General features: G+C 39.6%; 1 pseudogene; it reads left to right on the forward strand.

Moving 5' to 3' along the window:
• LOC113168707 overlaps positions 1–12,039 on the forward strand; it is a 30,797-nt pseudogene that overhangs the window by 15,723 nt on the left and 3,035 nt on the right.

Consider the following 12,039-nt stretch of genomic DNA (forward strand, 5'->3'; position numbering starts at 1 on the left):
TTTAAAGTTGGACAATCTGATGATAGAAGATAAGAATTTTAAACCTGAACTTTGTTAGAATCTGATTCTCCTGGTCCAGATCTTATTCAATGATTCACTAGTCATTTTTATCTAAATTACATATGCATCAATACTAATAAGTGATAATTAAGCACAGTATACTTAAGTTCTAGCAACATTTTATAACATTAAAACATCTTTTCTCTTCCTGAACAAACATACGAATATTATCTCACTCTAACATTACATAACTGTATAAAAAAAAAAAAGATTTTATGACTTGCTCGACAAGGTTTCACAGTTTCTTTGCTCCCTAGATTGTAGTGAAAAAAAAGTTTGAGTTAAACGAAACAGTAAAATCATTAGTACTGAATGAATAATCATCAGAAAATCAAAAGCAAAAGTCAAACTTTACCAGGTCACCTGGTGAGAAGTTCCTCTCCATTCTCTCCAATGACCTCTGTCAAGGAGCAGATGACAGCATGTTGTCCACCAACCACACGCTGAAGTTTTAACAGACAGAAAAGATATTTAGCAGAAAACATTACTGTACATAACATATTCTACTTATGAATGTAGAAAGACCCAGTTTATTAGGTTCATCCAGCTCTGACCAGTCAGTCTAATCCAACAGTCCTAAAAAAGTCTGACTGACCAAAATTCAATGTTGAATTAAGAAAAACAGGTGAAAACTTTCAAGAAGGTGAAGACTTTTTATAGTTACTGTAGATTCTCCCTCTGGAAGGTGACAGTGTTCAGTTTTATTCAGACTGTTTCAGAGAGGTACTGATTCAACTATGGCTCATGAAGAAGGATGTAGGTTGTAGATTGTGCTGCTGTTGTACTGAATTATGTTTTAATATAAGACAATAAAGTCAGTCCTCTAAAATGACTTTAAAGTTGAAACAGAACCTGTTTAAACATATTTTAAAAAGTCATCATAGCCTCAGAGATGTTGGTTTGACTGTGTTAAAAAAAAGGAGCAAATGAACTTGGATTGATTTCATGTTAGTAATTATCTTACAACCTGTAAGAAACCAGAAGGTTAATCTGATGGATTAACTCTGCTCCAGATGTTAAGACCAACTTCTTTTGATCATCTGTGTAATATATACAAATAGCTCTTTGGCAAATTTGAACACATAATATTCACTATAACCTTCAAAATGTGGAGCAGTTTAATGAAATGAAAAGTCCATCATACATTAATACATGACACAGTTTCTGCTTCTAAGCTATTTAGAAAATTTACCTGTCACATTTACGGAACACACTTTGCCCATAGATTTTTCACTTTGTTCTTTCTGATATCATCTACAACAATAATAATAATAATAGTGCAAATATGGTTGAAACTTTACTTAAATTAATATTTTCTCCTCAGAGTTCAGCAGCAGAGCTCAGAGGTTCACAGGGATCCGTCTGCCCAGCAGCACCAACCAGACCTGGACTCCGTATTTATGGTCTGTACAATCACACTTTGACTATGAACTACATAAAACCCAGATTGAATACTAAACAACCATTCAGGTCCTAACAGAGTCCATGCTGCTCTGTTCAGACCAGCAGGTCTTCAGACTGACACATGAATCACATGTTGTCTTCTACCAGTTCAAATGAAATGTTCACTTCTTATTCTGTTCCAGCTGCTGGAGGAGAACATTGTCATTTTTGTGAAGAGCAAGCTGAAGAAGATCCAGAAGGTTCTGAGTCCAGATTACCCACAATGCTTAGAGAGTCAGAGGGAGGATGAGGAGGTGTTGGATGGTGAGGATGAAGAGCAGAGGAGGAGCAGCAGAGAGGCATTTGTGAAGATCACACTGAACTTCCTGAGGAGAATGAAGCAGGAGGAGCTGGCTGACTGTCTGCAGAGCAGTAAGAGGATTTCTCTAAACATTTAACATCATGGACAAATGAGACGTTTACTGAGACCTGAAGTTGTGCAGTGTTAATATGTTGAAATGTGAATCATTTAGGGTCATGAAACTGTTAAACTGTGTTTTCATTAGAAATGATACTGATCATGTTTTTGTGGTTTCATTCAGGAACTTCAGCTGCACTTTGTCAGTGTGAACTTAAATCTAATCTGAAGAAGAAGTTCCAGTGTGTGTTTGAGGGGATTGCTAAATCAGGAAACCCAACCCTTCTGAACCAGATCTACACAGAGCTCTACATCACAGAGGGAGGGACTGGAGAGGTCAATGATGAACATGAGGTCAGACAGATTGAAACAGCATCCAGGAAACCAGACAGACCAGAAACAACCATCAGACAAGAAGACATCTTTAAAGGCTCACCTGGAAGAGAGCAACCAATCAGAACAGTGATGACAAAGGGAGTGGCTGGCATTGGGAAAACAGTCTTAACACAGAAGTTCACTCTGGACTGGGCTGAAGACAAGCCAACCAGGACATACAGTTCACATTTCCATTGACTTTCAGAGAGCTGAATGTGCTGAAAGAGAAAAAGTTCAGCTTGGTGGAACTTGTTCATCACTTCTTTACTGAAACCAAAGAAGCAGGAATCTGCAGGTTTGAAGAGTTCCAGGTTGTGTTCATCTTGGACGGTCTGGATGAGTGTCGACTTCCTCTGGACTTCCACAACAATCAGATCCTGACTGATGTTACAGAGTGCACCTCAGTGGATGTGCTGCTGACAAACCTGATCAGGGGGAACCTGCTTCCCTCTGCTCGCCTCTGGATAACCACACGACCTGCAGCAGCCAATCAGATCCCTCCTGGTTTTGTTCACATGGTGACAGAGGTCAGAGGGTTCACTGACCCACAGAAGGAGGAGTACTTCAGGAAGAGGTTCAGAGATGAGGAGCAGGCCAGAAGAATCATCTCCCACATCCAGACATCACGAAGCCTCCACATCATGTGTCACATCCCAGTCTTCTGCTGGATCACTGCTACAGTTCTGGAGGATGTGTTGAAAACCAGAGAGGGAGGAGAGCTGCCCAAGACCCTGACTGAGATGTACATCCACTTCCTGGTGGTTCAGTCCAAAGTGAAGAACATCAAGTATGATGGAGGAACTGAGACAGATCCACACTGGAATAAAAAAAGTAGGAAGATGATCAAGTTTCTGGGAAAACTGGCTTTTGAGCAGCTGCAGAAAGGAAACCTGATCTTCTATGAATCAGACCTGACAGAGTGTGACATCGATATCAGAGCAGCCTCAGTGTACTCAGGAGTGTTGACACAGATCTTTAAAGAGGAGAGAGGACTGTACCAGGACAATGTGTTCTGCTTCGTCCATCTAACTGTTCAGGAGTTTCTGGCTGCTCTTCATGTCCATCTGACCTTCATCAACTCTGGAGTCAATCTGCTGTCTGAAGAACAGTCAACCTCTCTGAGGTCCAAACTGTTTAGACCTGAACTAAAAGTTCTCCACCAGAGTGCTGTGGACAAGGCCGTACAGAGTCCAAATGGACACCTGGACTTGTTTCTCCGTTTTCTCCTCGGTCTTTCACTGGAGAGCAATCAGACTCTCCTACAAGGTCTGCAGACAAAGACAGGAAATATCTCAAAGAACAATCAGGAAACAGTCCAGTACATCAAGAAGAAGATCAAAGAGACTCCCTCAGCAGAGAAAAGCATCAACCTGTTCCACTGTCTGAATGAACTGAATGATCGTTCTCTAGTGGAGGAGATCCAACAGTACCTGGACTCAGGAAGTCTCTCCACAGATAAACTGTCTCCTGCTCAGTGGTCAGCTCTGGTCTTCATCTTACTGTCATCAGAAAAAGATCTGGACGTGTTTGACCTGAAGAAATACTCTGCTTCAGAGGAGGCTCTTCTGAGGCTGCTGCCAGTGGTGAAAGCTGCTAAAAAAGCTTTGTAAGTATGTGGATAGTTGAATGTTTGTTAAAGTCTTGACCAGAGAATCCACATTGTGAAATGGAAACCTCAAAGTTTAAATAACTGTGAGAGACCCAAACAGTTTAAATTTCTTTATTTTTGACTTGCAGAAGTTTCTCATCAGCAGTTTAGTTTTACGATACACATATTGTATACATACAAACTGGAATCTATCTGATAGACATGATTTAAACCATTCTAGTGCTGTTCCAGTCTGTGTAATAAAATGTTGTGATCTATAGTGTCGAATGCAGCACTAAGATCTAACAAGAGTATCGAGAGTAGCCCATTGTCTGATGCTAATAGAAGATCATTAGTAACCTTTACCAGTGCTGTTTCTGTACTATGATGTACTCTAAATCCTGACTGGAAATCTTCATACAAGTTATTCCTACGCAGGTGGTCGTACAATTGCTTAGAAACTACCGTTTCAAGAATTTTAGAGATAAAGGGAAGATTGGATATTGGTCTATAATTCACTAAAAATTTACCAGAGTAGGCTTTTTGAGTAGGGGCTTGACTACAGCAACCTTAAAAGCCTATGGTACGTAGCCTATTTGTTAAGATAGATTGATCTGATCTAATATGGACGTGCTGATCAAAGGTAAGACATCCTTGAGGAGTCTAGTCGGGATGGGATCTAAGAGACATGTTGATGGTTTAGAGGAATTAATTACTGAAATGAATTCAGAATGATCTACGGGGAGGAAGCAGTCTAAGTATGAGCGTGGTCTTGCAGATAAATCTAGAGTTGTTGTACAATCCATGCTGTATCCAGGGAGGATCTGATCAATTTTTTCTCTAATAGTTATGATTTTATTTGTAAAGAAATTCATGAAGTCATTGCTGCTGAGAGTTGAGGGAATACTAGGCTCAACAGAGCTATGACTCTTTGTCAGCCTGGCTACAGTGCTGAAAAGAAACCTAGGGTTGTTCTTATTTGCCTCTATTAATGAGGAGTAATATTAAGTTCTAGCTTTACGCAGGGCTTTTTTATATATTATTAAACTATCTTTCCAGTCTAGGCAATATTCATCTAAATTGGTGGAACGCCACCTCCTTTCCAGCTTACGTGATTTCTGCTTTAAGCTACGGATTTGTGAATTGTACCATGGAACTAACTTCCTCTGACTCACTAGCTTCTTTTTCAGAGGAGCAACAGTATCAAGTATTGTTCCGAGTGAAGCACCAGTACTATTAACAAGATAGTCCACTTGTGCTGGAGTAACATTGAAATAACTGCCTTCCTCTGTGTTGGTACATGGCTCTGAAATAAAAGATGGAATCAGTTCCTTAAATTTGTCAACAGAATTTTCACATAAACATTTACTGTAGTGAATCTTATCTGTTTAGTAAAGTACATGATATAAATGATAATTTAACACAGTTCAACACAAATGTTGTCATGTTATACATCACTGTTTTTCAGACTGAGTGGCTGTAACATCTCAGAGAGAAGCTGTGAAGCTCTGTCCTCAATTATCTGCTCCCAGTCCTCTAGTCTGAAAGAACTGGACCTGAGTAACAACTACCTGCAGGATTCAGGAGTGAAGCTTCTGTCTGCTGGACTGGAGAATCCACACTGTAAACTGTAAACTCTCAGGTTAGGTCAAGTTTTTGTTTTAAATATCGGGAGATGTTTAAAAACTTCATAACTGCTGATATAAGAGAGACCCAAGCAGATTAAACTTTCTTATGTCATGCTTTCTAGTTGCAGAGGGTCTCATCAAATTTTTACAGTATATAAATACTTGTATTTTCTTGTCTGATTTTATTTCATTGTGTTGTATCATTTTTGTACAGAGTCTATATTAATGGTCATTACCGTTCAACGCAAATGTTGTCATGTTATATATCAATGTTTTTCAGACTGAGTGGCTGTAACCTCTCAGAGAGAAGCTGTAAAGCTCTGTCCTCAGTTCTCAGCTCCCAGTCCTCTAGTCTTAGAGAACTGGACCTGAGTAACAACAACCTGCAGGATTCAGGAGTGAAGCTTCTGTCTGCTGGACTGGAGAATCCACACTGTAAACTGTAAACTCTCAGGTTAGGTCAAGTTTTTGTTTTAAATATCGGGAGATGTTTAAAAACTTCATAACTGCTGATATAAGAGAGACCCAAGCAGATTAAACTTTCTTATGTCATGCTTTCTAAGTTGCAGAAGGGTCTCATCAAAATTTTTACAGTATATAAAATACTTGTATTTTCTTGTCTGATTTTATTTCATTGTGTTGTATCATTTTTGTACAGAGTCTATATTAATGGTCATTACCGTTCAACGCAAATGTTGTCATGTTATATATCAATGTTTTTCAGACTGATCAGAGAGAAGCTGTGAAGCTCTGTCCTCAGTTCTCTGCTCCCAGTCCTCTAGTCTGAGAGAACTGGACCTTAGTAACAACGACCTGCAGGATTCAGGAGTGAATCATCTGTCTGCTGGACTGGAGAATTCACTATGTAAATTGGAAACGCTCAGGTCAGGTCAAGACAAGACAAGACAGAGACCTAAGCAGATTAAACTTTCTTATGTCATAATTTCTAAGTTGCAGAAGGGTCTCATCAGTATTTTCACAGTATATAAAATACTAGTATTTTCATGTCTGATTTTATTTAATTTTGTTGGATCTTTTTAGTACAGAGTCAATATTAAAGGTGATTACGGTTCAACACAAATGTTGTCATGTTATACATTACTGTTTTTCAGACTGAGTGGCTGTAACCTCTCAGAGAGAAGCTGTGAAGCTCTGTCCTCAGTTCTCAGCTCCCAGTCCTCTAGTCTGAGAGAACTGGACCTGAGTAACAACTACCTGCAGGATTCAGGATTGAAGCTTCTGTCTGCTGGACTGGAGAATTCACTATGTAAATTGGAAACTCTCAGGTCAGGGCAAGACAAGACAAGACAGAGACCCAAGCAAATTAAACTTTCTTATGTCATGATTTCTAAGTTGCAGAAGGGTCTCATCAGTATTTTCACAGTATGTAAAATACTAGTATTTTCATGTCTGATTTTATTTAATTTTGTTGGATCTTTTTAGTACAAAGTCAATATTAAAGGTGATTATTGTTCAACACAAATGTTGTCGTGTTATACAATACTGTTTTTCAGACTGAGTGGCTGTTACCTCTCAGAGAGAAGCTGTGAAGCTCTGTCCTCAGTTCTCAGCTCCCAGTCCTCTAGTCTGAGAGAACTGGACCTGAGTAACAATGACCTGCAGGATTCAGGATTGAAGCTTCTGTCTGCTGGACTGGAGAATTCACTATGTAAATTGGAAACTTTTGGGTCAGGTCAAGTTTCTGTTTTAAATAACTGGAAATATTAAAAAAGTAATTAACTGCTGATATAAGAGAGACCCAAGCAAATTAAACGTTCTAATGTCATGATTTCTAAATTGCAGAAGTTTCTCATCAGTATTTTTACAATATATAAAATAACTGTACTTTCTTGTCTGATTTTATTTCATTGTGTTGTATCCTTTTAGTACAGAGTCAATATTAAAGGTGATTACCGTTCAACACAAATGTTTTCATGTTAAATATCACTGTTTTTCAGACTGAGTGGCTGTAACCTCTCAAAGAGAAGCTGTGAAGCTCTGTCCTCAGTTCTCTGCTCCCAGTCCTCTAGTCTGAGAGAACTGGACCTGAGTAACAACGACCTGCAGGATTCAGGAGTGAATCATCTGTCCGCTGGACTGGAGAATCCACACTGTAAATTAGAAACTCTCAGGTCAGGTTTCATTAACTTAAACATATTTTCATGCAGACTCTGAGACGTTGTGTCCATAAGGATGGTTAGTGTAGTGGTAACATCACCGCTTCCCATGTGGTAGACTGTGATTCAAATCCCAGCCACGGCCTACCTCCAATAGGGGTCCTTAGGCAAGACTTCCTCACGCTTACCCTGCCTTCCATTGTACCCTACTTGTAAGACACAGCTGTGGTGGCTCATCTGATTTGATTGCTCCTCCTACGGTAGTCGTATCGTATCGTATCTCTTCCTGTTGTCGACGCTGACTCGCTTTTCAGTTGCTCTGTTTGTTTCGCTAAATTTACCAAACTTTAAGCTAAATTTATAGTGTTAGTGAAAAGCACTACTGGCGTAAGAGTTATAACATACACCTGTGTTGCTTAAGGACCGTTCATAATACTTATTACTCTTGTTTTCTTGTGTTGTGAGGTCTGCTAGCTAAACTCTGTTAGCCATGGCTGCTTCTCCCTCTTCTTCTCCTGCTCTCTCTTGCTCAGTGTGTCACATGTTTAGTTTTTCCTCTGCCTCCTTTAGTGAGAAGGGAATTTGTAATAAATGTAGTTTATTTGCAGCTTTGGAGGCGAGGCTGACTGATTTGGAGACTCGGCTCCAGCTAGCCTAGCTCCTGTTAGCTTAGCTCCCGTTAGCTGTTCTCCAGCTGGGTGACAGTTCGTAGGAAGAACCCCAGACACTCGACCAAGGTTCATGTTTCTAACAGATTATATTCCCGGGACCAGAGTTCCTATTAAAACTCTTAAAGATAAACGTAAATACAGTAAAATTATAATTCACACAGGAGTTAATGACGCCCGATTACGCCAATCGGAAGTCACTAAAATTAACGTTGAATCGGTGTGTAACTTTGCTAAGACGATGTCGGACTCCGCAGTTTTCTCTGGGCCCCTTCCCAATCTGACCAGTGACGACATGTTTAGCCGCATGACGTCATTTAACCGCTGGCTGTCTAAGTGGTGTCCCGCTAACAACGTGGGCTACAGAGACTAAACCTGGGCTGATTAGAAGAGACGGCATCCATCCCACTTTAGATGGTTCGTCTCAACTCTCTAGGAGTATGACAGAGTTTATTAGACGACCTAAACCCTGACATGTCAGAGTGGAGCCCAGGACGCAGAGACGCAGTCTTACACACCTCTCTGCAGCTTCCTTACAGCCGTCACCCCCCAAAAACTACCATAACCCTATAGAGACAGTGTCTGCTCCCCGAGTACCTAAATTATTTATATCTAAAACTAACACAAGAGGAGTGATTCATAAAAACCTAATAAAAATAAAGACGACTCCTCTCTTAGAACAAAATAACAAGAAAACAATCAAATGTGGACTGTTAAATATCAGATCTCTCTCGTCTAAATCCCTCTTAGTAAATGATTTGATAATTGACCATCAAATAGACTTATTCTGTCTTACTGAAACCTGGCTGCAGCAGGATGAATATGTCTCTCTGAATGAGTCGACCCCCTCAAGTCATGTTAATTATCATGTTCCTAGAAACACAGGTCGGGGTGGAGGAGTAGCAGCAATCTTCCACTCAAGTTTGTTAATCAACCCCAGACCTAAACATAGTTTTAATTCGTTTGAGAGCGTCACTCTTAGCCTCTCTGATCCTAACTGGAAAAATCCAAAACCAGTCCTGTTTGTTATTGTGTACCGTCCTCCTGTCCCTTACTCTAAGTTTTTAACTGAATTCTCAGAGTTTCTATCTGATTTAGTTCTTAGTGCAGATAAAGTCATTATAGTGGGTGACTTTAATATCCATGTAGATGTTGATGATAACTGCCTCAACACTGCATTTAATTCACTATTAGACTCCATTGGTTTTACCCAAAATGTAAATAAACCCACTCACTGTTTTAATCACACCCTTGATCTTATTCTGACATACGGTGTGGAAGTTGATCAGTTAATAGTTTTTCCCCAAAACCCTCTTTTATCTGACCATTTCTTAATTACATTTGAATTTACAGTACCAAACTTTACTAAACCTACAGATAAGATTCACTACAGTAGATGTTTATGTGAAAATGCTGTTGACAAATTTAAGGAACTGATTCCATCTTTTATTTCAGAGCCATGTACCAACACAGAGGAAGGCAGTTATTTCAATGTTACTCCAGCACAATTGGACTATCTTGTTAATAGTACTGGTGCTTCACTTGAAACAATACTTGATACTGTTGCTCCTCTGAAAAAGAAACTAGTGAGTCAGAGGAAGTTAGTTCCATGGTACAATTCACAAATCCGTAGCTTAAAGCAGAAATCACGTAAGCTGGAAAGGAGGTGGCGTTCCACCAATTTAGATGAATATTGCCTAGCCTGGAAATATAGTTTAATAATATATAAAAAAGCCCTGCGTAAAGCTAGAACTTCATATTACTCCTCATTAATAGAGGTAAATAAGAACAACCCTAGGTTTCTTTTCAGCACTGTAGCCAGGCTGACAAAGAGTCATAGCTCGGTTGACCCTAGTATTCCCTCAACTCTCAGCAGCAATGACTTCATGAATTTCTTTACAAATAAAATCATAACTATTAGAGAAAAAATTGATCAGATCCTCCCTGCATATAGCATGGATTGTACAACAACTCTAGATCCACGCTCGTACTTATACTGCTTCCTCCCTGTAGATCATTGTGAATTAATTTCAGTAATTAATTCCTCTAAACCATCAACATGTCTCTTAGATTCCATCCCGACTAGACTCCTCAAGGATGTCTTACCTTTGATCAGCACGTCCATATTAGATCAGATCAATCTGTCTTTACAAATAGGCTACGTACCACAGGCTTTTAAGGTTGCTGTAGTCAAGCCCCTACTCAAAAAGCCTACTCTGGACTCAGGGGTCTTAGCGAATTATACACCAATATCCAATCTGCCCTTTATCTCTAAAATCCTTGAAAAGATAGTTTCTAAGCAATTGTACGACCACCTGCGTAGCTATAACTTGTATGAAGATTTCCAGTCAGGAGTTAGAGTACATCATAGTACAGAAACAGCACTGGTAAAGGTCACTAATGATCTTCTATTAGCATCAGACAGTGGACTACTCTCTATACTCGTCATGTTAGATCTTAATGCTGCATTCGACACTATAGATCACAACATTTTATTACACAGACTGGAACATGTCATTGGAATCAAAGGAACAGCACTAGAGTGGTTTAAATCGTATCTATCGGATAGATTTCAGTTTGTACACGTTAATGATGAGTCTTCCATGCACAGCAAAGTCAGCTATGGAGTTCCACAGGGATCTGTGCTTGGACCGATTCTTTTCACTTTATATATGTCCCCTTTAGGCAATATTATTAGGAAACACTCTATAAATTTCCATTGTTATGCAGATGATACCCAGCCATACTTATCTATGAAACCAGGAGAAACTAATCAATTAGTCAAACTTCAGGAATGCTTAAAAGACATAAAGACCTGGATGTCCTCCAATTTCCTTCTCCTAAATCCGGACAAGACAGAGGTTATACTGTTTGGGCCTAAAAATCTCAGAGACACTATGTCTAATCACGTTCTCACCATTGATGACTTAGTTCTGGCCTCAAGTAATACTGTAAGAAACCTCGGAGTTATCTTTGATCAGGATATCTCCTTCACTTCATACATAAAAGAAATCTCTAGAACTGCCTTTTTTCACCTGAGAAACATTAAGTTAAAATTAGGAGCATCCTGTCCCAAAGTGATGCTGAAAAACTAGTCCATGCATTTGTTACTTCCAGACTGGACTATTGTAATTCATTATTAATAGGATGTCCCAATAACTCATTAAAGAGCCTCCAGTTAATCCAAAATGCTGCAGCCAGAGTTCTGACTGGAATTAGCAAGAGAGATCATATTTCTCCTACGTTAGCTTCTCTCCATTGGCTCCCTGTTAAATCCAGAATTGAATTTAAAATTCTTCTCCTAACTTATAAATCCCTTAATAATCAGGCTCCATCTTATCTTAAAGACCTCATAGTTCCTTATCTTCCAAGCAGAACTCTCCGTTCTCAGACTGCAGGTTTACTTGTGGTTCCTAGAGTTTCCAAATGTAGAATGGGAGGCAGAGCCTTTAGCTACCAAGCCCCTCTCCTGTGGAACCAGCTCCCAGTTCAGGTTCAGGAGGCAGACACCCTCTCCACATTTAAGACTAGACTTAAAACTTTCCTTTTTTATAAAGCTTATAGTTAGAGATGGATCAGGTGACTCTGAACCATCTCTTAGTTCTGCTGATATAGGTTATTCTGCTGGGGGACCTCTACTGATAAACTGAGCTCCTCTCCTCTCTCCTTTCTCCTGTATCAATGCAAATGCCACCATTGCATGTCATTAACTTTGTGTCTTCTCTCTCTTTAGTTGTGTTTCCTCCTCTGTGTCTCCCTCTCTCTGTACTTTTCTGCAGGTATCCTCGGCCTGGAGCTGTAC

The sequence above is a fragment of the Anabas testudineus genome, chromosome 18 (genome assembly GCF_900324465.2).
Source record: "Anabas testudineus chromosome 18, fAnaTes1.2, whole genome shotgun sequence".
Classification (NCBI taxonomy): domain Eukaryota; kingdom Metazoa; phylum Chordata; class Actinopteri; order Anabantiformes; family Anabantidae; genus Anabas; species Anabas testudineus.